Source organism: Lissotriton helveticus, chromosome 5_1 (assembly GCF_964261635.1).
Source record: "Lissotriton helveticus chromosome 5_1, aLisHel1.1, whole genome shotgun sequence".
Lineage (NCBI taxonomy): Eukaryota > Metazoa > Chordata > Amphibia > Caudata > Salamandridae > Lissotriton > Lissotriton helveticus.
Genome location: NC_136065.1, coordinates 1,098,192,700 through 1,098,220,687, shown reverse-complemented (window position 1 = coordinate 1,098,220,687; position 27,988 = coordinate 1,098,192,700). Strand labels below are relative to the sequence as shown.

Sequence of the window (27,988 nt, the reverse complement as noted above, 5' to 3'; positions counted from 1 at the left end):
TCGCTTTCGAAAGACGCTGAGCTCCTCATTAGAGGAGCCTGGGCCCCCAACACCACTAGGCGTTATAGATCAGCGTGGAACAGATGGGTTCGTTGGTGTGTGGCAAAACACCTGGATCCCATGGGCCCCTGTCACTGACGTGATTAACTTCCTCGCTGATCTTTTCCAAAAGAAATTGGCATACAGCACCATTAATTCCTTCAGGTCGGCAATTTCTGCTGGTCATGCTCTTGTTGATGGCTCTCTGGTGGGTGAGCATCCTTGGGTTTGTAAACTCCTCAAGGAAAACGGCGCCGGGAAACACAAGAGGGAGTTCGACTAAGAGGAGGTGTACCCGCCTTGCCTCTTATGAAAACAGTGTTGCGACTACTGTGCAAACTGGTTTTTTTCTCTCCTCCCGGTTGAAACAACACTTTATTGATAACGAGACTCATCAGGTCTTATGAAGGTTCTCCAATACATATAGTGCTGAGAAAGTCAGGAAACATGACTACATAATACGGCTAAACCGATGTGTTTATGCCCCTCACCCATGAGGCCCTGAAGATTCGCAGTCTGTTTCCCTGCGATGAAACACGTGTTGGCCCATATGTAGGAACAATAAACCGAATTATCACACCAACAACGGAACGCATTGACACCTCATTTTTGTCCAACTTGTTCACTGAATGTTGAAAGTGTCTACTGATTTTGGTGGTGCTCTAATGTTTGTTTGACTGACAAAACTAAGAACCGTATAATCATATATCCATATATATGTATAGTGCAGGGGCATTGTTGTTTTTTTCATGTTCCGTATGGGCCAATCTTGGTCCATCCCTGAACGGTTGTGAGGATTTACCGTTCGCCTCATTGCCTATACCCACTACTTGGAAAGTTTTCTCACTTACTCTACGGATACTCTGACTGTGCGCCTGGTAATTCTGGATAATCTAAATAGCCTCATAGTTGCATATTGTAAACTCCTCAAGGGTATTTGCCTTTCGCGTCCCCCAGAACCCCGTTATTCTGGGTTATGGGATGTTAATGTGGTTTTGAATTTCCTTAAGTCCTGGCAGGATAATCAATACCTTTCGCGCAAGGAACTTTCTGCAAAATTGGCGATTCTTCTCTGCTTGATTTCTTGTAAGCGAGCTTCGGATGTTCGTGCTCTGGATATCTCGGCCAGGGTGTTTACCCCGGAGGGTGTTACGTTTACAGTTTCAAGAAGAACCAAATGTACTACCAGGTCAGTATCTTATCCAGCATTCCCAGATTCACCTAAGCTCTGTGTTGTTCGTTGCCTCAAAACTTATGAGGATGTTACTCTTGAACTCCGTCCTCCGGGCGAGAGACAATTACTTATTGCGGTTAAAAAACCTTTTAAAGCAGTTTCCTCTCCCACCATTGCCAGATGGGTCAGGTGGATTATGTCCGAAGCTGGAATTAATATCACTGACTTTGGGGCTCATTCCACTAGAGGTGCAATGGCTTCCAAGGCTGTACAGGTAGGGGGACGCTTGGAAGATATTATGAATGCTGCGGATTGGTCTTCGGATTCAACTTTCAAAAAGTTCCACTTTAAATCAATCCATGAAGCTGCATCGCTGGTGGTGCGTAAGCTTTGAACTAGCAAAATCCTCGCCTCCGCTTCCTGACATAGAATGAGAAATTTCCTAGTTATCACAAAGGAAAGTTTCAATTCTATTAAGGACGCGGAGGCGAGGATTTTCCCACCCAGGCTTTATTGAGCCTTCCCTCCCAAGACTGGATTGTGATGATTTCTTCTTCGTCTAAGGGAAGTAACTTTTATCCTGTATCTTATGGTATATATTGGATTACTGTTCAATTATGTTTTTCATCTTTCTGCAATTGTTTATTTACTCCATTGCAATGTTCTTGACTTCGTTCAACATTGTTCTGGACAAGATATTATTATTTTTTCTATTCCCTAGGCTCCGATCAGAAAGCGGACTAGTGGATAGATGACTTCTTTCCTGCGGCAGCACCCAAGAAAGAGGAAGGACTACCGGCTGGGATTCCCTATATGCTGATTGATGGACTCTTATTGGTTGATGTGCTACCATGACTACCGCTGCCATGTTGGTTTGGGTAGTCCATGGTTTTAATGTTTTTTGTTTCTTACTTTTAACTTGCTGTCCAATAAAATGGAGAAAGGACTAGCAAAATCCTTGCCTCCGCGTCCTTAATAGAATTGAGACTTTCCTTTGTGATAACTAGGAAATTTCTCATTCTAGCATTGTTTTTCGTTGAATGGTAATTTTATACTGTTGGGCATTTCTTCTGCTAGCATGTTGTAGGATACTCAATTGCACGCGTATGCGAAAGATAAAAAATCTCATGTTCCGAGACCAATTTTTTCCCTCTTGAATAGCATGTTAGGCTGTGCTACCTTCCTAATATTGCTTCTTAATAAAAATGTTTTTTGCTCACTACAAAACGTACACTTGAAACATTGTGCGTTAAAAATGTATACTTTTCAGGAAATCAAACGCGTTTCTGATTACGTTTTTTTTCTTTTCAGCAGCTTTCGTATTTTAATACTCGATTGCAACTGAATGTATATGGCGCTTGCTACTCATATTTGAACGTTTAATACGCATGGTCAGTGTTGGAACGGGACCACCACGCCCCGGTCAGTCAAAAACAAGCACTGACAATGCAATAGGTCTCGCCTTTTATTAAGTTTGCCATTGCTTTGCTAATGGTATTGTACAGCAAAGCAAATGGCTTTAACTTAATTTAAGGCGAGACCTATTGCATTTTGTAATGCTTGTTAGAACTGTTGGTAGGACCCGGCACACTTGAAGTCCTTGGAATGGGGGGAGGGGGAAGAGACTGAATAGTATTTCCTGTTTTGGTTACTGCCCTTCGAATGGGTGACATCCCTCATGGTTGAGGACGAGGGGAGTAGAGGTAACGAGTTGCTCTCTCCTCTATCACTCCTGGGTGGGCTGTGCTTATTCCCTGGCTGCATCTAACCAGTCCATTCACGTGGAATGTTCCTATGTCGCGACTCTGGCTGCTACCTTAGGTGTATATCACCATGGCGGTCTGGAACCAGAGCACTGACAAAATCAATAGGTGTGGCTTAAATGCATGAAATTGATCTGCCGATGCTATTGTTAAAATAGCGAACAACAGAATGTGTTCTAAAAAGCTGACAGACACCAGTGACTTAATCTTATACTTTTGTCTCATACAAAGAGTTCATAAAATATATTATAACTTGTATCTACTACGAAACATTATTTTTAATAAAACATTGATTTGCTTACGTTTTACACTAAAATACGCCACTCTTCTGAGTCGTTTAGCATAGTTCCGTTTCACCCTCATCCCTTAGGTTTTTATTTGGGGTCCGACCCTGACCATAAACTGTAAACATACTCTGGGTAGATACTCATCTCCTCTGCTGGCAGTGCTAGTTACCAAACCTGTTTCTCCCGTAAACCGTCCACATTGGGGACTAGTAATATTACAAAATCAATAGGGCACAGAAGGCTGACCCTGAACTATAGGGCCTTTTGGTTGACAGGAGTTAGGGTGAGCAGGTCCCGACCCTTTGAAAGTGAACACCTGGGTGCCGCATGTGAGAGTCACTGCTACGCGGCGTGAGAGGCGTTACATAACTAACACGCCTCGCGCTAGTAACAACAGTGATGTTTCTAAATATCGCTGATCCCTACTAAATCAAAGTCTTATAGGATATCGCTCCCTGTCATTACGCTGGGGCGGTGCAGATACCATGCTTCGGAGGTAGCCGAGCTTCTCCTTCCCCCTCCGTCTGAAGTAAGCACGGGCCCTTGTTGCAGCAGCTATGACGGTCCCTCTATCCGAAGTCCCGTTGAGGAACGAGGCTGAAGTTAGCTTCTTATTCAGCCAGCTTCTTATTCGCAGGCTGGAGTTAGATTCTTATTCGGCCTGCTTCTTACTCGCAGGCTGAAGTTAGCTTCTCATTCGGCTAGCATTTTATTCAGCCAGCATTTTATTTGCAGGCAACACTATATATATATATATATATAACATGCAATCATAAATAAATCAAATAACTCCATTTTATGGGACTCTGCATTGCCATACAGTGAATATGTTGTTTTTGAAATACAAAACATAACACTATTACGTCTATTAGGATATAGTCTGACACTAGAAACCTTTCCACCAAAACATGGGACAACTGTGCCACCATCACAATTTAAGCAATGGAGCACTCCTTTACTGAACTGGTTTGTAAGTTGTCTGAGCTGATCATAATTTGTGGCACCATATGGATTGCCTTGACCTCAAACCATCCCGGGCAGTTATATTCTAATAAGTAATCCTACTTTCCCTATAAGCAATTCACATTCAATCACAATCATTTTCAAAACAATCCATCCCCCTACAAACTCCATAAGGACTTGCACTGAGCCAAGCAATGTTACCACCTATGCCCACTGTGCCACCCTCAAGCCAATGCATTCATATGGAGTTGGATTGCATTCACCTTAGTTGGATTGCAACACGCGTCGGAGATCTGAGACGCCACCACAGGGGTTGGTGTTCCGACCACACGGGCAACTGCCATATGGTGATATTGTTTTGGAATTCGAAAAATAAATGGAGGAGGGACAGCTTTAATCGGCGACAAAGGCTTTGCATATACTGAGAAGGGTAATACCGGGTTCATAATTGAACATTTTCAGCTCTCTCCACTTTTCGATAACCGATTGATAATATTGAACGGCACGGGTTTATCATAGTGAGGCAGACCTAACCGAATAAACATATATTTTGGATGAGGATTTTGGATTGGATATAATCTACGCCTTGACAAATTGCGCCCTGAAGAAGTTCTGGTAACAGAACGAAACGCGTTGGCTGGTGTTTGTATGGACTATTAAAAGAACATTGAATTTCACATTTTTCCATCATCATTTTTCATGAATCGGCGTCTGTACATATGTGAATTAACCAACGAGTGATTACACTCCAACGAACTTTGGATACTCACGATTAGTAGCGGTGCTTTTTCATTTATAACAAAAGCATTCATATGGAGTTATTGATGAATAATTAACCTACATTTCTCCCATCAAGATCACTTGGCTCATCAATCGTCATATTGATCCTAACACAGGAAGCTCCCGTCTACACTACCCATATGTAAATTGCCTGAGCCGAGCTAAATTTGTCACAACAGTTGGCACCAAACTGGTTGCCGTCACATCAATGCATTCCTATATAGTTACATGCAAATAAGTAAGTGTGTCTCTCTTATAGGGAAAACACATTGGCTCACCAACATGTGTTTTGTTTTTCAACCATACCACATCCCCCTACAAGCTCCATAAGGATTTAGCCTGAGCCAAGCAACGGTTCCACTTGTGCCCACTTTGCCTCTTTCAAGCCAATGCATTCCTATGGAGTTATAGACGAATAAGTAACCATCTTTTCTCCCATGAAGATCAACTTGGTGTGAGAAGTTAGCCTGGCATATGATGTCCACTATTCTAGTGGGCACCTTGCACCAGTCTAATCGACCCTTATTGATGGTGGTTGTAAAGTCAATCTTATAGACAAGCTATCCTAGTGGTAGCATGGACCAGCAGTCATAGGCTAAGACTTCAGAGAGCATGTGAAGCAAGCTGTTTTACCAATTTTAATCCCTTGAATACCAAATGAAAGGACACCACACAAGGTATATATCAAATATATATGTATTTATTCTAAACACAACCCCTCTGCACTCTTTATGAGGTCAGAGGTAAAAGTACATCACAAGTTACTCAATTAGCATACAATAAGTTGCACAAATACAGTTATGCCCCAGGGGCCTCACAGAACATATACTAAGGAAGTGGTATAAAAACCACGTGAGAGTTAGACAGCAGGTCTAGGGCCTGTAGAATCGCTGGGACTACACTAAACAACCAAAGGTTAGGAAGTAGGAGGCCCACGGGAGACGCGTGCAGTGTCTAAACACAGTCACGAGTTACCATTGACTTATAAAGGGAAACGAAGAAGTTACAAAGCTACTGTTTAAGGACACTTCCGGATGGACTACGATAAAACCCCTTTAGACTAGAACACTTCGAGAGTGAAGACCCACGGGAGCACCGGAGTACTCGTGTTACCTCACCCAGGGAATGCCCACAGTGCCATTTTCGATCCAATGCGTTCCTATGGAGTTATCAACAAATAAGTAACCATTCTTTCTCCCATGAACATCAACTTGGCTCACTAATTTTCATATTGATCCTAATGAAGTAAGGCCCCGCTATACTTCTGATATGTAAATTGCCTGACCCAAGCTAAATTTGTCACCATAGGTGGCACCAAACTGGTTGCCCTCACCTCAATACATTCCTATTTAGTTGCATGGTAATAAGTAATTGTGGTTCTCCTATAGGAAAAACACATTGGCTCACACACATGTAGTTTGTTTTTCAAACGTATCACATCTCCCTACAAGCTCCATAAGGATTTAGCCTGAGCCAAGCAACAGTCCCACTTGTGCCCACTGTGCCACTTTCAAGCCAATGCGTTCTTATGGAGGTTTAAACGAATAGGTAACCATCCTTTCTCCCATGAAGATCATCTTGGCTCACTAATTTTCATATTGATCCTAATAAAGGAAGGTCCTCTCTATACTTCTGATATGTGCATTGCCTGAGCCGCTAAATTTGTCACAACAGTTGGCACCAAAAAGAGTGCCCTCACTTCAATGCATTCCTATATAGTTGCAACCAAATAAGTAATTGTGGTTCTTTTATAGGAAAAACACATTGGCTCACACATATGTATTTTGTATTTCAAACATACCACATCCCCCTACAAGCTCCAAAAGGATTTAGCCTGAGCCAAGCAACGGTTCCACTTGTGCCCACTGTGCCACTGCCAAGCCAAAGCGTTCCTAAGGAGTTATAGACAAATAAGTAACCATTCTTTTTCCCATGAAGATCAACTTGGCTCACTAATATTCATATTGATTCTAATAAAGGAAGGTCCCCTCTATACTTCTGATATGGAAATTGCCTGAGCCAAGCAGAATTTGTCACAACAGGTGGCACCAAAATGGTTGCCCTCACCTCAATGCATTCCTATATAGTTGCATGCAAATAAGTAATTGTGGTTCTCTTATAGGAAAAAAAATACATTGGTTCCCAAATATGTATTTTGTTTTCCAAACATACCACATCTCCCTACAAGATCCATAAGGATTTAGCCTGAGCCATGCCACGGTTCCACTTGTGTCACCGTGCCACTTTCAATCCAATGCGTTCCTATAGAGTTATAAACCAATAAGTAACCATCCTTTCTACCATGAAGATCAACTTGGCTCACCAATTTTCATATTGATACTAATAAAGCAAGGTCCCCTCTATACTTCTGATATGTAAATTGCCTGACCCAAGCTAAATGAGTCACCCCAGGTGGCACCAAACTGGTTGCCCTCATCTCAATTCATTCCTATTTAGTTGCATGCAAATAAGTAATTGTGGGTCTCTTATTGGAAAAATACATTGGCTCACAAATATGTATTTTGTTTTTTAAACCTACCAAATCCCCCTACAAGATCCATAAGGATTTAGCCTGAGCCATGCAACGGTTCCACTTGTGCCCACTGTGCCACTTTCAAGCCAATGCATTGCTATGGAGTTATAAACGAATAAGTAATCATCCTTTCTCCCATGAAGATCAATTTGGCTCACTAATTTTCATTTTGATACTAATAAAGGAAGGCCTCCTCTATACTTCTGATATGTAAATTGCCTGACCCAAGCTAAATGAGTCACCCCAGGTGGCACCAAACTGGTTGCCCTCACCTCAAGGCATTCCTATACAGTTGCATGCAAATAAGTAATTGTGGATGTCTTATAGGAAAAACACATTTGCTCACAAATATGTGTTTTGTTTTTCAAGCCTACCACATTCCCCTACAAGCTCCATAAGGATTCAGACTGAGCCATGCCACGGTTCCACTTGCGCCCACTTTGTCACTTTCAATCCAATGAGTTTGTACGAAGTTATAAACGAATAAGTAACCATCCTTTCTCCCATGAAGATCAACTTGGCTCACTAATTTTCAAATTGATACTAATAAAGGAAGGTCACCTCTATACTTCTGATATGTAAATTGCCTGAGCCAAGCTAAATGTGTCACAACAGGTGGCACCAAACTGGTTGCCCTCACCTCAATGCATTCCTATACAGTTGCTTGCAAATAAGTAATTGTGGATGTCTAATAGGAAAAACACATTTGCTCACAAATATGTGTTTTGTTTTTCAAACCTACCACTTCCCCTACAAGCTCCATAAGGATTCAGACTGAGCCATGCCACGGTTCCACTTGCGCCCACTTTGTCACTTTCAATCCAATGAGTTTGTACGAAGTTATAAACGAATAAGTAACCATCCTTTCTCCCATGAAGATCAACTTGGCTCACTAATTTTCAAATTGATACTAATAAAGAAAGGTCCCCTCTATACTTCTGATATGTAAATTGCCTGAGCCAAGCTAAATGTGTCACAACAGGTGGCACCAAACTGGTTGCCCTCATCTCAATGCATTCCTATATAGTTGCATGCAAATAAGTAATTGTGATTGTCTTATAGGAAAAACACATTGGCTCACAAATATGTATTTTGTTTTTCAAACATACCACATCCCCCTACAAGCTCCATATCTATTGAGCCTGAGCCATGCCACGGTTCCACTTGTGCCCACTGTGCCACTTTCAAGCCAATGCTTTTCTTTAGAGTTATAAACGAATAAGTAACCATCCTTTCTCCCATGAAGATCAACTTGGCTCACTAATTTTCATATTGATCCTAATAAAGGAAGGGCCCCTCTATACTTCGAATATGTAAATTGCCTGAGCCAAGCTAAATTTGTCACAACAGGTGGCACCAAAAAGAGTGCCCTAACTTCAATGCATGCCTATATAGTTACATGCAAATAAGTAATTGTGGTTCTTTTATAGGAAAAACACATTGGCTCACATATATGTATTTCACCCATACGACATCTCCCTACAACCTCCAAAAGGATTAAGCCAGAGCCAAGCAGTTCCACTTGTGCCCACTGTGCCACTTTTAAGCCAATGTGTTACTATGAAGTTATAAATGAATAACTAACCATCCTTTCTCCCATGAAGATGACCTTGGCTCACCAATTTTCATCTTCATTCTAGCAATGGAAGCATCCGTCTACACTACCGGTGTGTGATTTGCCTGAGCCGATCAACATTTGTCACAACAGGTGGCAGCAAACTGGTTGTCCTCACCTCAATGCATTCTTATATAGTTATGTGCAAATAAGTAATTGTGGTTCTATTGTAGGAAAAACACATTGCCTCACAAACATATATTTTGTTTTTAAACCATACCACTTCCCCCTACATGCTCCATAAGGATTTAGCCTCAGCCAAGCAATGGTTCAACTTGTGCCCACTGTGCTTTTTCAAGCTAATGCCAATAAAGAAGCCTAATATGGAGAGCACTGCTATGGAGCAATAGTCGCATACAAGGACCAGCTTTGGCCCACTGAAAAGTACCTTAGTTGTGTTGTCGACAAAGACAAGATGTGGAAAGCAACAGCCGATGCTTCGGCACCAAAGCACAGGATTGTCGGTAATACTTTGTCGTTGAGATAGTCAAATCAATGATTCACTGTGCTCAAACCATAAGATGTAGGCGATGCATTGGGAAGTGGAGACGATGAGCCGCACAGTCGGCAATGCGATGGCTTCTTTCCTGGTGGCAGCAATGATGCATCGGCATGGTGCGAGATGCACCGGTTCAGATTGGTGCAACAGTATTGTTGTCTGGATTCTAGCAGTTGCAGTACTTTATACGCACTTCCAAGGGCCCAGGACTGGATTGGTACCACTTGGCAGGTCAAGACATGCAGCAAGGAAAGTTCAGGTGCTGTTGCAGATAGATGAGAAGTCTTTCATGTCCCTGAGACTTAAAACAGGGTACAAGCCAGCATGCCCTCCGAGTCACTTCAAGTGGAATTGGCCCAGTCCTTCCTGCAGGGCAGAGGGTGGTAGGCAGCAGGGCAGCACAGCATAAAGGCGGTTCTTCCAGAGCAGCAGTCCAGCAGAGTGGCAGTCCTTGCAGCAGCACAGCAGTCCTTCCCCCAGGCAGAGTTCCTCACTGGTCCAGAATGTGTACTCAAGTGGTAGGGACCCAACTTGTGCATTTGAAGTAGGGGGTGACTTCAAAGAATGGTTTTTGGAGTGCACAGAGGTATTTTCTTCATACCCTGGCTCTAGACTCACCACAGGGTGGCATGCAGCCCTTTGTGTGGGGGGTAGGATGCAGCCTATTCAGGCATGTCAGTTCCTCCCTCATCCTGTCCATGATGACCCATCAGGATGCGGATGGCTCATCAGCCACATCTAAGCTTCCTTTGTGTGTGGCTGTCAAGAGGGAAGGCACAAAGTCCATATGGCACCCACCCCAGATGTGTAGTTAAGACAGGCTGCAGGCACAAAGTGCTTAGAGCAGACAAATGGCATCTTCTAAAAGTTGCATTTTTAACAGGGTAATGATAAATTCACTTTTATGAATAAAGAGGGTTTATCATTACCTTCCAATGATATGAAACACGATAGACCTACTCCTTCTCAATCAGGAAATAAGAAATTCGCAATGTTAATCAAGAAGAGGGGTAGGCCTAACAGTAGTGAAAAAGGAATTTGGGAGTTTTTTACTACCAGGACACGTAAAACATTCCTACCTTTTAATTACACACCACCCTGGCCTATGGGATATATTGGTCCTGCCTTGGAGGTAACTTATATATAATAAAAGTGAAGTTTAAGGCTTGGCAAGAGGTTCTCAAAGGCAAGTCTACATGGCAGCATATCATGTGTATCTTATTTTTTAGAATATTTTTAAAAAAACATTTTCCGTGATGAGTGAAAAAAGATTTTCCCTAGAGTTGTTAGGGAGAAGCACTATGTGTTTTTAAAATACCCCTCACACACTATGAGTGTCATAGTGTCATGTCATAGTGTGTGAGGGGTATTTTAAAAACACATAGTGCTTCTCCCTAACATCTCTAGTGAAAAGCTTTTTTCACTCATCACAGAAAAAGTTTTTTTTGAAAATAATGTAAAAAACAAGCATTTACAATGCAATAGGTTTCGCATTGAAGTGAGTTTGAGCAATTGACATTGCAAATAACAATGCCTTTTATTTTATTTTATTTTTTAAAAACATAAATAAAAGGCATTGTTATTTACAATGTCAATAGCTCAGACTTGTGTCAATGCGAGACCTGTTGCATTGCAAATGCTTGTTGTTTTTATGGCACAGGTGAAATCCCAGCGTGGGCTCAACATCCGGTGATCCAGGGCAAATCATTTAAATCTCCTTGTGCCATTAAAAAAAATCTGCTTTCGCGTACAACTTCTGCTTCTCATGTTAATGCCCTCGGGCTAAGTTCACGCTATATACAATTACCACAAACACCAATTACACCCTGCAGCTATGAGCAGAACTTGGCCAAGGCCACTGGGGCACTTCACATCGGAGAAGAAAATGCTGATAGTGTACAAGGCTGCCTCGAAGCCACCTCCCTCAGACACGCCCCCCGACACGCCCCTCCCAGGCCCACCGCAATCAATTTGGTGAGTACCGGCACCTCTCTTTTTCCATTTAAAACACTGGACACAAGTAATTGGTCCTTGCTCCAGTGGAGGACCAAACTCAAGAGATAACATGACACATGCATTCCCTGGTTAATACAAAAGAAGCAAATTAGAGCCACTCTAAAGCTAACCAATGGTGAGCTATGGGTGGGCTGCAGCCCAATATAATGTAAACAATATGTGTGAAAGAAACCGCACACGCGCTGTCTATGCAAGACCTAAAAAAACAATTATTATTTTTGTATATGGAAAAGATTGTAACAGTAGGTGAAAGTATGTTGTGTGTGGTACTACGGGTTACAGATCTGTGGGCGACCCCTATAATTTTCTTTATCCATCCATAGGTTTATTATGTTATGAACATTCAAGTTTCAGTTTTGTGTGTTAGATAAGGCACTACTGCACATTTAGCGCAACTTTTCTGCCTGCTTCAGAGTAGCTTGCACTGCTGCTGTCAGAACTGTACTTGTCCTGTGCTTTTGAAATGCAGTATGTATTTCTCTTGTCAGTGTTGAGGGTATTTGTGTAAGTGTAACGGACATTTTCACTGTCCCACTCGTGCATACTTGCTCACTGTATATGATAAAAGCCTACAATGCTTCTTCTGTCTGTATTTGGCGCATGGGATGCTTGCACTGCTGCTGCCAAGGCTGTAAGAATGCTGCGTGTTTTGATAAAGCTTCATATTATCGTTTCAGCTTACAAAAAGCCAAAACGATTTGCTTTGTCAATGCTTTTGCAATATGCAACAAGTGTCATTGTTTTCCTGCACAGAATTCTCAACACACCAGTTACTGCAACACTTCTGAATCTGGTAATCCTTCACTTCAAAGTTTCTCTTTACCTTAGTTAGCCTTTATATTAGGAAAAGGAAAAATAAATGTACCAAGCGATTCCCAGAACATTTTGCACTCCATAAAATATAGAAATAAAAGTAGACCTATTTGCCAATGTTTTTTTCAGATGGTTCAGGATAGCTTCTTGGCCTGTTAGCAAATAAACACTGCACTGTATTTTAACTAAATGTATACAACAGTTCTAACTCCTGATGAGGAGTTGAAGTGCTTTGCAGATAAGAAGCACACTGCTCTGTGGAAGAGCGCAGGGTGGGAGAGTGAGCTTGTCATGTGGCCTGCAAGAGTGGTGTTGATGTCGTACATGAGAACCGGTGTGGTTCCCCTCTTGTTTTTACCTATGCGTGAATCTGAGGCAACAAGGGGTGAGAGATAGGATGCTTAATGATAAGAGACAGGGCCGTGCAAGAAAGTATCTACCAACGCATGGAATAATCTAAAATTAAAGGAACAACAGGCTAGGCTAGGGATTTTTCTATCAACACCAAAGACAGATGTCCTGAATAACTGTGTGTGGTAGGGGCAAGGGTCGGTGCTGTGTCCTTGCAGACTCTGGTGTATGGATGGCAGTGGTCACTGCTCTTAAAGAAAACCCTCCATCTTCTTTTCTGATGGTTTTCCTCACAGTCACAAAACTGCCTTTAAGTACCTCTCAATAAAAAGGTTTGCTATGTGGTCACCCGCCAAAAGAGCAGACTACACCCTACACACCCTTCTCTTGCACATCACTCAGAACGTTCCAAGTCTACGTCCTGAGAGTTTGTAATTCTTTATTAGGACATGCAGCGCGGATGCAGCAGACAGAATAATGTACTCTGCTCAGCCAGAATGTTCATTTTAAATGATCACTGTCATTTTGTAGGACATCCTACAAAGTAACCTGCCTGGCCGGACCGCACAAGTATCGGCGACTTCACAACAAACACAGCTATATGCATAACCAAGCCGAAGACCTTCAGTGAAGCCTCTTCCGAACGCTTATCCGCAGCCATGGCCCTGCAAGGGCTACACGTGTGAGCTGCCAGACGGGTATAAATGAGCAAGGCGCCCCCCAGTCCCTAACAACTGCAGTCATTCTCACAACAGATCCCTGTGGAACGGGGGCGGCAGGCGGGGCCAAAGGACTGCATATTTTATGCAAAATGCAGATTCGCCATACCCCGCTACCATCTTCAGCGACAATGGTAACCGCAAGCAGACACTCGCACAAGAAAGGACCACCTTACTGGGGGAGGCCGAAGGGCCCCGGCGCTATCACGCCCCCCAGAGTAACATTTATAAAGTCTGAAATTCGGTTCAAGGCTGGGTGAACATCCCAATAAGTCACACTTTGTTGAACTTCAGAGAGGTTTTTTTTTTTTTAAACAAAATGAATCTGCTATATACACACCCAAGTCTTAACAGTGGGGTCGTGCAAACGCCCTTTGTATCCACTTTTTATTTGCATATAGATATTACCAGCACGGGAAGTACAATTGAAGGTGCTGAAGTCTGTATCAGTTTGGATTTCTGGACACCCAACCCCCCAGTGCTGCTGGAACAATTTTTAGGGATGGGGTTGGTCATAGACGACACCCAATTTAGGTACCTTCAAATGGACTGGTGATATGTATGTTGTGATATATCTGTGCTTTACTTTGTAAAACATGCTATCTTTATGTATGCACTGGAAAGCCTCTGGTATTACGCAGCCTTCTCACCCACCTGTTCCCAAGCAGAGTGTTACTAGTTCAAATTACAAATGCGTGAAACATTCAATCTGAGATAGACGCAGCTCAAAGGGATTATCCTAAATTGTTCACACGAAGATAACTGCCACGAGGCAGTTTGTATTTACAGGCACTCTACATACTACAGGACTGGTGAAAAAAGGGTCTCTTTGTTGTAAATTATCCACATGCAATCCATTAAAGAACAAGTCAGGTCCCGGGCCGGCAGCCAATCACAGCGCGGCCCGGGGAATGACGTCACGGGGGTGTCCCGGCCGGCAGATTCGGGGGCATGTTTTTCGTGCTCTCCCCTTCCCATTGGCTGGAAGGTAAAATTCCAGCCAATGGGAAGAGGAGAGGGCGGGACTTAAAAAAACACACGGAAACGCCTCCGAATCGCGTTTTCAGGGGAAAGCGTGATTGACAGCCTCTGTCTCCCAATGGCTAGCCTCCATTTATGGAGCTAGCCAATGGGAGACAGAGGCGGGACCAAAGCCCATATGTAGGATCATGAGATTTCACCCTGGGCGGAGCAATTGCTACGCAGTTGCAACGCCAGGGCGAAACCTAATAAGATACACATGATAGAATCTCATTGTTTATATATAGTCTGATCAGAGGTAGATTCTATTCATTAGAAACCTCTATCCTCCTTTTTTTGTTTTGATGAAATGGCAGCATAAACTGCACACACAGGCTTTTCAGTGGCAGGCCCGAGACATGTTTAAAGTGCTACTTGTGTGGGTGGCGCAATCTGTGCTGCAGGCCCACTAGTAGCATTTAATGTAGTGCATTTTACTAGAGGCTTATAAGTAAATTAAATATGCCATTTATGGATAGGTCAATCAAACCATGTTTGAGTGGAAAAGCACATATACTTTAGCACTGGTTGGCATTGGTAAAGTGCTCAGAGTCCTAAAGCTAACATAAAGAAATCAGCAAAAAGATGAAGAAAGCAGACAAAACGTTTGGGGAAGAACACTCAAAGGCTGCCAGGTCGAACACACATTTTCCACATTACCTTTTTTAATCCTTCAACTTCGAACTGTCTGGGAAATTCCAAGGGGGCCTTATGGCTACCTTACTCCGCATGCTCCACCTTTCTCCAGCTTTCCTTCCTACACCATTCTGGCAGGACTCCTTTCTATCTGAGTCTAACATGTGAACTATGACAGTCCCAGACACAAAAGTTACTTAAATGTATCCCATGCGCCTTAGGAGGGAGTGGTGTAGTGCAGCGGCCAGAGCGGCTGACTCCAGAGCGCGGGGTCATGGTTCAATCACCGCCGACAGCCCAGCTCAGCATCATGTGACTCTGAGCAATAGCTCACTTAGGGCCAGATGTAGGTAATCCCCGATTACCGATTCTTAAATACCGAATCATACCAATTCGGTATTTAAGAACTGGCAATCGGGATGTAGGTATATTTACCGAATCAATTACCGAAATCGGTAAGATTGAGGCCCATAGGAATCAATGTCAATTACCGAATCGGTAAATACCGATTCGGTAAAAATACCGAATTTACAAGGGGGACAGGGTGTCACTTTGACACCCTGTTGCACCCCTGATTCTGGCTTGTGTGCAATATGACACACATACATGCCCTTAGGGCATGTATGTGTGCCACATGGCACAGGTGTACATGCACAGATGTGCATGTACACAGGAATTCGTTATTTACCATGAGATAGTATTTCATGGTAAATACCGAATTCTTAAGGGCCTGTGGCACTATTTTAAGTGCCACCTACATCTGAAATTACCGATTCGGTAAATATACCGAGTCGGTATTTTACCGAATCTGTAAATTTACCGAATCGGTAAATTTACAGATTCGGTAAAATTCAGGCCCCCTACATCTCAAAAACCAATTACCGGTCGGTAACGGCCGAAATCGGCCGTTACCGACCGGTAATTGGCGACCTACATCTGGCCCTAAATCTCCCCAATGGCCCCCAGCACCTTGCAACCTTAAGGGGTGATATGTTTGCGCTTTACAAGTATGGATTCAAATTATTATTATGCGCTGAGTGAAATTCTCAGCAAAGGGTTCCTCCTCAGGCTAGACGAAATACTGGAGCGCATATATCACTTTTCAGAGCAGATGGCAGGCTTATCAGTTCTTGTCTGCCCAGCCTTAGGTGGGGGAAAGTAATCCAGATGTCATGATGCAGCAGCAACCAAAGGCAGGGGTATGATCAAAGTCCAAAACTCTGTGTGAGAAGCAGTCTACAGATTCCACAGTTAAGTTATGTTACTTTATGCATTCCTTCATTAAATGCCACCTTTCATCAGGACACTGACTTCGTAATATCAACACCAGCTTAGCCATTGTTTGTTCATCTCAAACTTTACTAATTCAAAAATTTCTAATCTGCCCTCAGTATTTTCAAAGCAAGTATTTCTGTAATGAAGCCTAATTTCAAATAACACCAATGTGAAAAGTGAAGTAATTCTATCCAAAAGTATTGCCTTCATGGCAGTTTTCTGCACTTAAAGAACTGCCAAATAAAAACGAAGGGGATCATTACGATGGCGGACGGGCTTGAGTTCGCCCGCCATCCTAGTGGGGATCGGTACTGCCCGCAATGCATGCGGCAGTCCCACACTAAAAATTAGGATGTGGCGCCCACCATGGCGGTCGCATCTTGAAATTTAACATTGATGCGATTGCTGCAGACTTCAGTATGAACCGCGATGTTAAAAATGCATGTGTTGCATTTCACTGCACTAAGTGGCAGGCACCACACAGTGCCTGCCACTTAGTGCAGTGAAATGTGCTACCCCCCAGTGCACCAACACCTCCACCCAACACAAGAAGTGCCCACAACGGGCCCCTGAAACCAATCCCGCCAGCCTTTCCATGGAGGTTTCGCCGCCATGGAAAGGCTGGCTATAGCCAGCATTCTATTTGGCCGATGGTGCCTGTTAGGCACCGCCACCATTTTAGGGATGCAGACCGCTCCGCCAGGCAATTGGAACGATTGCTTATGGCGGTTCTGGGGAGGGCAGTCGATGCGCCTGCCACAATTGTAGTCTGGATCTGCCTGCCATCCTAATATGGCGGGCGGTGAATCCACGTTTAATGGCGGAGGGCTAGCCAGCGCATGGCTGGCGGTGGTGGGCCTTCCGCCATCGTAATGACCCCCTAAATTTATGTATGACACCTTCAAGCTTAAGTGGCCATGCATTATGTTTATAGAAGTACCACGCCATGCAAGTTGTGTAATAATGTTAATTTTGGATCAGTAGGGCTGTCCTACTTTTCCCCTAGCGACTAATTTTTAGGTCGAGCAGTCGAGACATTTTGTATATATTTTAGTATATACTTATATATACTTTGTGGGCTCTGGAGATCATCCCTAGGACTTGTCTGCTTCCGCTTAGGGACTTTTTTCCGTTCAACTGCCTCTATTTAACGGTCTTAATAGAAAACGACCAGCAGAGGTTAGTAAAATACCAAATTTGCTTTCCGCTTAGGGACTTTCTTTTTTTAATTTTTCTGGCAACTGCCTCTATTTAACCTTCTTGATGGCAAACGACCAGCAGAGGTCAGTAAAATACCATAATCACTCTAACATTCTCTGGATTCCAGTTCATTGAAATTATTCCATACGCACCCATAGACAATAATATTTTTTTCAAATCTTGTATTTTCAGTGATATGACCACTGAAGGTCCTGATTTTATATTGAAAACAGAGCTTTGTACTATACCATTTTGCGCTGAAAGACAATATTTCTCTCCATGAATTCCCATACCTGCTGTATCATGCAGTTTGGTGCTAATTTACCCTCCTTGTTAAAAGCAGTAGATGTTTTAGCACTCAGATTAGTGTGCGGCATAGCTAAATACATATAAGGTCCCAAAGCGAGATTGATTGCATTGCAAATGCTTGTTGTTCCACTGGTTTTTTTTTTAAGATTTGCTTTCTGATACAATGAGGCTACCATACTAATGCATTATTCTTTAAGCCTGCAGAGTTCACCAAAATAACCCATGAAGAACAATGGAAAAAGAGGCTGAAAAGGAAAATAAAGCAGGCTAAGTACTATAGCTCACCAAGACCTAAATCAGTGTTAAAGAAAGTTGCAAGCAACTGGCCACCATGGTCAGGCACAGGAAAGTTGGGAAGAAGAAGCATTAAATTAAGTAACACTTGGACAATTGACAACTTGCTTTTTGTTATTCACTTGGCACTACAGAAATATCCGCAGGTTTTTCATGAGTTGATGGCTATAGCACAAAAAGAGCCATGGATTCAAGCACTTATGACAGTGCATACACATTTTACTAAAGGACAGTGGGTGAAAGGAAAGATTCATTGGTTAAAACAATTTGCGCGCTTTCAAGGCAAAAGTATTTGGGATACATTTGGCACTGAAAACAACCTAGTTGTCTGCCGTCTTGACTATCTTCTAATCACTACTGTTAAAGCAAGATGCAATGCCCCCTTTTGCCCGGAACCATAGATCATGAGACAAACAAACTTGATTGAAGTCTGGTAAGAAATAATTCATTATTCATAGCCTGATATTATGTTAATTACGTCAGTGGGACATATATGCCATTCTTTACTTGGTCCCACCACAGATCACGGTGGTGCATTAGATAGAGACAGGGCATCTCCAATGTCCATTTCATATACTCGTGGATGTATAAGAAAAATCAAGGCAGTAGGCAAAGCTTTTCTGAATGATAACGACTGACCAAAGATGTGTGCCTATTAGTTCTTCCGAAAGCATCCTTGACTGCATGTATCTTTGTCTTTTTCAGTAATATTTTTAAGGAAAGAACATTTCAGATGTAGAATTTGGTATAGATTTAAACAATGCTAAAATGGCCTAATAATCTACAGATTGGCCAATAAATTGGTGTGATAAAGAAGTCTACATGCCATTTCATCTCATACTGTCAGTTGCAGCGAGTGTGTAAACAGGTCTAATCACTAACTGGTTTCACGAAATACAACCATGAAAAGTGTATCACCAAGTATCCAATGTCTGCCCTAAAAAAACATCCTGGCCAAGCAATAAAATGGATTGTTATGCGTGGCTTCCTCTGTGCACTATTTCGTGAATACCAGATTCTAAATCTGGCTATGCACTGCTATAATTCAGAGACAGTGGGAAATAAAACTTGTTTCTCTCCGTTGCTGCACCATTAAAGAATTCCAGGCTGTTGTGAGAGCACTTTCTGAGAGCCTGTCAGTGCAGAGTAGCTCTTTGCCTCCATGGATAGCAGAGGGTAGGTACCTCTTTAAGAGGCCAGGGATGGGAAGGAGGTAGACAACTCTCATGGCAGTGGGGGTGGGTTGCAGGAGGCAAGGTATTTTTCTATACATTTGGCATAGGCAGTTGAGGCCAAGTATGTATGACTCCCCAATAACTGAAGAATTTGAAAAAAGGGTTAGTTAAGATATGGGGCATACATGAATTATGGGGATGTTTTAGGCGTTGTGGTTCTGACTGACATCATAGGACTGTTGAGCTTCTCTCTTGTCTATTTGAGAAAACTCAGAATCCATTGATGAAAGTATTCCTGTCATTCACTGTTTGACGCCTATGACTATATATGTTCCAAGGTTCCACATGGAAATAGGCACTTTCAAGTTATAGGACAGAATCTGAAACATGCTATGGCTGTACATATGATACCTTTAAATGAAGTCATGCCAGCCACTTATCAAACTGTTACCTCAATCCAGGTGGGAAAAAGTCCTAAAATCAATTTCTGGGAAAACGATGTTGCTTTATTCATGGAGGATTTCTCATATCGTCCTATCTTGGCTTTCCTAGCATTGTGTTCCTTGAATGTTGTTTGAACCTGAAGGTTTGCTGAGGGTGAATCAAAATGATTCCACATTGTCTATTAGCTATAGAGTGAAGTCATCTTGGTTCATGTCAGTGAGATAAGATTGAATTTGAGGTTGTCTGAAGCTTTCTTGAGTTGAGCTTTGGACATGTATTCGACGTCCAGTTGTGGATGAATTTAAGGCAGGTTTGAGTCAAATAACATCCTTTGGTAAAGAGATTATTAGATATAGTTGTGTGTTGTTGGCATATTGATGTATCTTGATGATGTTGGGTGTATCGATTCGAGGTGTTATATACCGGTTTTAAAATGATGGCGGAGAAGATGAAACCCTGAAGCACTCTGCATAATAGAGGAAGGTTTTGGGATTTTGCATGTTTTTTAATTAATCAGCTGCAGTGTATGAGGTTGAGGTAAGAGGGGAAACATTTCTGGCTCCTTGATTGTTTCATGGTTATGGCTCAGTGCTTGATGGTCAGCTGGGTGCGAGGCTGCAGAGTGGTCAAACAGTATCAGAAGGCAGGCATCATTTCTGTCATTGATGAGTATTGCCAGGTACATGAAGAGCAACAGTCTCCATGCTGCAGCTTGGTGTGAAGCCTGAAACTAGACTGATTTAAGTGGTCCATGGGCACTTCGTAGCTTAGGCAGGAAGACTTGTGAATGACTCGGTCCCCATGCTGGTTTTGTGTTTGGTCCTTGTGTTGCATGCTGTAGTCAGCGATCAGGACATCATTGAAGTGAGTGATAATGGATGTGATGAATAATTCCTTTTGGCTGTGTTGTATGATGACATCAGGTATATCAGGAGGTGGAGTTATTACGTGCTTTGCATCAGTCTTCAATACACATTAATGCTTTTCATGCACATACACAATTCAATACAGGCATAGTATTTAAAGTGTAGTTTTTCTATTTAATCTGGGATATTTTTACAGAAAGGTGGTTCAAACCACGAAACTCTACCCTTACCTTTTCAGTAAAACAGGCAACATTTACATTGCAATGTGATATTGTTTCCTGTTTTGGAAGATAACATCAAACCTACTGATAATTGTAGGTTTAACTACTGAGAATATGTAAAATTGGATCCATTTTGATAGCAATTAATACCTAACAACGTGAAAACTAGAGTAATATTTTTTTATGTATTCTAGTTGTGATGATCTCACAAAAATTCAGTAGGTGATGGACGATTGGCTAGCAGGACATACTTCTGAATGTAAAAAGAAGATTTTAGGGTAACATTTTCCATTAACAATTTATATATTGTATGAACTTTACTGGTGGATGCACACAAGAGACCAAATCAGAAAAACCAACATTATGACCAGTACTCTTTGCAATATGTAAAGAGGACTGCCTAACATTCTGACCACATATACTTGCTAAATGTTTGCTGCTGGAAGAGTGTCCCTCAAATATACACTCGTCCTAAACCTCTTTTAGGGGCATATTATCAAGAAACGGAGTTATAATTATCGCCGCTTTAGCGGCAGAAAACAGCCGCTAAAGCAGCGATAATGGGCTTGATAATACGCCCTTGAGAATTCCAATAGAAGTCCATGTTCTGGTGTCAACATGGGCTTCTATGGGAATTCTCGACAGCATATTATCAAGCCCATTATCGCCGCTTTAGCAGCAGTTTTCTGCCGCTAAAGCGGCGATAATTATAACGCCATGCTTGATAATATGCCCCCAAGTGAGTAGTTCAAATGTTAATATTTTATATTCACGTGAAAAGGTACTACATGAAATTGTTGACTCTAGTCTCCAAAATTCATTCTGGTCGCAGTTCTCTATATAAAAAGTAAAAAGTTTCTTCTGTGGCAATCCTAAAAAGTAAATTTCATTTCCGCTAATACATCACTATGGAAAATCTTGTCGAGATCAAATTTTTTAGAAATTGACTTCTGTGTGTAATAGACACTAGTCTACATACCGGTTCTAGCAAGTGGGTAAACAAACAACAGTGGATATGTCACATTCTATTTTACTTAAAAGGCAACAGCCACAGTCCTTGTCAGGGTCAATCACAAAAGTCACTTAATGAACTTGGAATTGGGTAAGTACTTTACGAGTTATGAATTTTTACAGTTTTCAGAAATGGGCACAGTGCAATTTCTCAAGGGGTAATGTTATCCTACGGAGGAAAACCATGTATTGCGTTTGGGTATTTGACAACGACTTACAGGACTGTTCTTGAGGACTTACAGTGAGTATGGCGCAGGGTCCAAGGCCACACTAACAGGTCACCTTAGAAAGCTCAGTGGCGACTGGGTGTAGAGGTGTATTACGGTGTTGGGTGTCCCATTCACTTAAATGGGGAACGGTTTGGTTACAAAGAGGCTGCAAGCTGGGACCTGTAGAACAGTCTAGGGAACCCTCAGTGGGGCTCGACACTCGAGATGCTCGTGCACGTATGGGCACCATTGGTCTACTTCTCCATGGGCTGTAGGGCTTGGGTGCAGTGGTGTATTTTGACGTCAAGTTCTGAAGAAGGAGCTACTCACGTTGGAAGGGGCCTGCAGACAGAGGCAGCAGGCGGCGAATGGAATTCCAGTCTGGGCAAACCCAAGTATGGGCTTAGCTCTTGTGGGTCTGGGGACCCAGTTGTCACCATCATCTCCTTTGGACTCAGGCTGTGGAGTGCAGGTGCGTAGTTCCTTTGAGACGACGTGCGGTAGCGATTGCGATCTCATTTCCTGTTCTTTGTTTTTCAGAAAAGATACAAATAGGACAGCTGGGCCACTCTTGTTGGGGGTCTCTGTGTCCCTAAAGTCCCTTGATGTGCAGGTTAGTCTTCTTCAACGTTGGTGTCAGTACTGGATACAACAAGCCTTGTTTTCGGCAAGGGGTCCAGTACCAGGTATTGGTCCTGCGCAGCTTTTGTTGGTCTCAGTGTCCTCCCACTAAGTGGAGGGACAGGTCAGATCTTCAGTAGCACAGGGTCCTCTTCCTAGGAAGCGGCTGTGTGGGGCTGTCTGGTGAGCGGCAACTCGGTGGACTGCACCTTGTGTCCTTGGTGCCTGTTGCTGCAGGGAAGTAGGTCCTCTACTCCAAGGGAGTTTTCTCATGCAATTTTTTGAAACACTGGCAGCCCTCCTGGTTTCTTGGAGTCTGCACAGCGGAAGGATGAATCTATTTCTTACACGATTGTTGGGGGCAGCAGTCAGGTTGGCAGGGTTGGTGCCAAGTCAGTTTTTGCTCCTTGGTTCTGGTGATAGGACTCTTCTTTGTCCAATCCTTCTCTTGATCCATCAAAAGTCTGTAGTGTTGGTATCCGGGATCCCCTAAATACTCAATTTAGGGGCATTAGGGGAGCGAGGGGAAGTAGCCAATGTGCTTCTTACCTCTGAGGTCACTGACGACCACTTCCTTCAGGGAGAGGGCATTACCCTATCCAACAATTCCTAATTCCACAGCACACATGATGGTAGATTTCTAAATTTGGTGTTCACTTCAGGCTTGGTCACCCTAGAGGTGTGTCCAGCCTGGCAGTGCAACACGCCTCCTGTATAGATAATTTTCTTGCATGCCTTGGTGCCAAATGGGCTGTGGACGAGGGGGGTTTGGCAGCCCCTCACCTCTCCGGGAAGCTACATTTGCATATCAAAAGCGACAGGCCCTTTTAAGCTTCCTGCCTTGGAATGCTAATTTACCAGCCTTTATTAGAGGAGGCGGTGGTAACACCTCCCCACAGCAGGCAATGTTTCTGTACTCAGAGCAGGGCTCTCACCTAGTAGGGGGTCAGAAACACATCTGTGGTGTCAGTTTGGACTGGACCTTTCAGCCAAAACTCCAGAGTAGGTTTCAGGAGGTACCTCTAAGGTACCCTCTGGGTGCATGTATTAATAAATCCATCACTGTAATCAGTGTGGGTTTATTAATATGAGGTGTTTGATACCAAACACCCTATGTTTCAGTGAAACCATTATGTAGCTGGGGAACTCATTTGGAGCAGTTCCCAGTACATACCTTAAGATTGCTTACCTGCTCACTTGAATATCTAGAAATATAACTAGACATCACAGGTGCATATCTGGTCATGCATGCAGATATGTCCTCACATAAAATATAATGCACCCTACCTTAGGGCTCAACGTCCGGCTGTAGAGATGACTTACATATATTATATGTAGTGACTGTGCCATGCCAAGTTTTCACTCATGGTTTGCACCATGTTACACAGCATGCATTGGCGGTCTGCCTGGAATTTGTAGGTGGGTCCCTTAGGGTGGCATAAGATATGCTGCAGCCCTTAGGGACCCTATTTAGTACCTCTGCCCTCGGTACTTGGAGTACTATTTACTAGGGAGTTACAGGTCTGCTAAATTACTTGACCACTTGTAAGACAATTTGACTTACCTTGATTTAGGGAAAGTGCACTGGCACTGAGGTCTGGTTTGCAGGCATCTGTCCCCTGTCCAAGTTGAAAATCAGCATCTAGTAGCTAAAAAGAGGGAAAAGTGTGTGGGGGTGGTGACTGCAACAAAAGCCCAGTTCCCTACACCTACATCTTTAATCGATTTTTATTATCCATAACAAAACAATAGAAAATGATGCAGTACAAAGTAATCATGGATGTTCATTAGAATACAAAATATAAAAACACCAACATTATCTCAACTTGTGCCTGAAAGTTATAATACATTAACAGGAAATCGGGGATCATCCACATATTCAAATAAGAGTATATCTTCATAAATTAAGAGGTAATGTACTGGCTAAGCACCTCGTACATATACACATCTTGCTCTGAGTTTGGAGCTGGCACTCTGGGTCTTTCCAATCACGAGTAGGCAAGTAGATAAGGACCCTCGGAGAACAGCCAAGCTTAGGCATGAACTTCTGCTCTATATTTTGGATGTTGTTCCCCATATCTTGTTGAACTCCAGAGGCCACGATACTCAAGACAGTCTATTGTCTGATTTGAGCTCTTTTTCCAAGGTCAGGGAGTCCCAGCTGACCATGATTTTATCTGCTCTTGCTCTAAGCCTCAGGCATCATAATGTGGCAACCTCAGCCTGCACCCACTTCTAAAGTTCTGCTTTCTGACTCTCGAGAGCAGGAAGCTGTGCTGCCTTCCAGTTTTTTGATATTGCGTATTTGCCAAGCAACAGGGCAGAATCAACACACTTACAGTTGGACCAGCCAATTTGTAGGCATGACTATCAGACCCAGCAAAGATACTTTCCAATTACACAGATTCTCTTTGTGTGCCCATTTGCTTACCTAATTTGTTACCTGCAACTAGAACGTCTCGGACCATATGACAACAAGATGTATATGCCTTGTGGCAGCTGGGGCATTAGTGTGGAGCCCGGGGTATGTCATAGTGAGACAAGCAAGTGTAATATAAGTGTGATGAATATAACTAAGTTGCAAATATTGGAATTTCACATTTGTAGAAAGCTGAATGTATGTTTAAGTGCCAGCTGCCACTCTCTGCCTGTCAATTCAATTTCTAGGTCACTTCCTGCTCTGTGTCATCCTCGCAACCTTATACAACACCATTACTGTGTGTTAATATGGAATGCAAGACCTGATTTGTTGTGGGTTTACCTGTTTGCCGACCCCATGTTATCTTCAAAACCATATGCAACACAGCAAAAGGCACTATTAGCCTACGGGTAGCCCATATTCGTTACTGAGGCCCTCAAGTGTGCTTAATACTCCTTAGTCATACAACTGACCTCTATGTATAAGCTCAACTAAATATTAGGAGCTTTTGTTATAATTGTGTCAATATTTGAGTGATTCCATTGCACACCAACTTGTGGGCTGTGGGAAGTGTGGCACCCTACCACCCAATCTTTGCTTATGTCTATTCCGTCAGTACTTGGGTATCCTCAATAATCTACTTCGGTTTCCCATCATGTCTTTTCGGCCATAAATAAAGTCAACCATAGAAGCCCTGTATATATCTGTCTGCAGATATTTCAGTTCAAGGAAGGCCTCTTGACTTATCCATGCCTACAGTATAATTACATCCAAAATCAGGCACTCCCATGTTGCCCTCGTCACCAGGGAGGTAGAGTGTTTCTAGGTATATACTTCATCTTCCTTCATCTCATATCTTATCAATCAATATGACTTTCAAATTGTTTTTTTTTAAAAACAGTCCCAGGGGCATTGTTGTCTTGACAAACAGGTATAGCAGGCACACAAGAGAATCATTTCTGACTTTGTAAACAATGTAGAGTCTCTACCTGAGCTTTTCCCCAAATGTAATGATTTGAAATTGACTTGTTAATTCTTGCTCAAGATACAAATGTTATTGAGTAAGCCCAATTAGAGGTGACAATGAATAGGGCATAGTACAGGTGAGACTGTTAGTGTGGAGATTCCATTGTCGTACCTTTAGATCAGGTTTAAGGTGCGACAAGCATACTATATTGTTTTTGGTTTTTTAGTTTTTTTTTTAACATAACTTTTTATTGAGGACAAAATTAGAAATGATAGACATCATACAATCAGGTGCAGGTTAATGTTGCAGTCAATTTTATAACCCATTACTTGTTCCATTCATTTTGTTACCGCGGAACAATATCTCTGGATAACTGCGCATTCCCAGAGTTTATGTATAAATGTGCCTTCTTGCCCACCCCTCCTAAGGCAGTCGGTATCATTGCTGAACCCCATCCCTACCAACATCGGTCCTGCTCGGTATATTCTGTGGAGTATCTTCAAATGCACCAGTCTGAGCCAAGCGGAGATTGCAGTCTCTTTAAGGGAGGCTAGAGCCTTGAGCCACTCATTGCCATCCAACCCCGCAACGTCGTATTCCGATTTTATTCCAAGCAGGGGGTCAGCCATATTATTAATATATTCTTTTATATATTAGTGATATCGTTTTTTCTGGGAGACTCCTATCTAAGACCCTATCTTCCAGCGGGGAGAATTCTGTTGGTGTCTCTCCCTTTCATATCACCCCAAGTAAAGCGTGACGGATCTGCAGGTACCTGTAATACTCTGTGTTAGTCAAGTCATACTCTAGTTGTAATTGGGCGAAGGGAACCAGTCCACCCTCTTTCCATAGGTCTCCCACTTTGGAGATACCTATCAAGTCCCAACGATCGAATCCAAGGGTGTGTCTCATATTACCAAGTAGATCTGTGTCCCAGAGTGGGCTGGCCAGTGAGATCTTGCCCTCCCAACCCACACTCCTCGTGGCTGCCTGCTACACTTGAACTGCTTTTCCGTGGGTCCTGAGAGCCTTAGCTTTGCTGGGTTGGTGTATAGTGCCCCTGCAAAACCTCGCCCCGGAAGAAGCCATCTATCCATGAGAAATCCAGGATCCTCCTGTGGCCTATATATACACTGATTTATTGCTGCGAGTTGTGTCGCCCAATAATATTTTTTTATGTCCGGCAGGGCTATCCCTCCTTCATACCACCCTAATGTTAACTTCTGAGTGGTAATCCTGGGCAGCTACCCCTTCCATAAGAACTCCCTCAATGCACTATCAATGGATTTGAAGTAATCTGATCCCACATGGTGTGGTGTGTTCTGCAAGACATACAGAAACCGAGGGAGGGACATCTGTTTAAAAATGGCTGCCTGCCCCAGTAGGGACAGTGGGAGCGGCCTCCAGTGCAGGACATCACTCCTAAGCCGCTGCAGTGGGGGCAGCAGATTGTAATCGTAAAAGAGAGCCGGGTCTTGGAGACTCATATTCCTAAATATTTGAAATCTATCGCCGCTTCTTTGATAGTAAAGCCCCTAAGCAGTGTCAGCATCTCCCCACTAAGTACATAGAGGACCGATTTAGACCAGTTAATCCTGTATCCAGCAAATCTACCAAACACTATGAAGATGTGTAATGTACTATTGAGGGAGGCCGCCGGTGAAGCCAAGTACAATAGGATATCATCGCAATGTAATGAAATGCGGTCCTCCCAGTCCTCTGTCCAACTGAGCCCTCTGGATCTTTCCGTATCCACATTGCTAATGATT

At 42.9% G+C, this 27,988-nt stretch overlaps 1 protein-coding gene across 8 annotated transcripts in view; it reads right to left on the bottom strand.

Annotated features, from left to right (window-relative positions):
- Window positions 1–27,988, bottom strand: part of SFR1 (SWI5 dependent homologous recombination repair protein 1) — a 240,458-nt gene that overhangs the window by 65,697 nt on the left and 146,773 nt on the right. For 2 of the 8 annotated variants that reach the window (XM_078643731.1, XM_078643732.1), the window contains exon 4: window positions 24,398–24,482. The exons of the other annotated variants lie outside the window; for them this stretch is intronic. The gene's annotated coding sequence lies outside the window, so the exon portion shown is untranslated. The remainder of the gene's footprint in view (window positions 1–24,397; window positions 24,483–27,988) is intronic. 8 annotated transcript variants of the gene reach the window in all.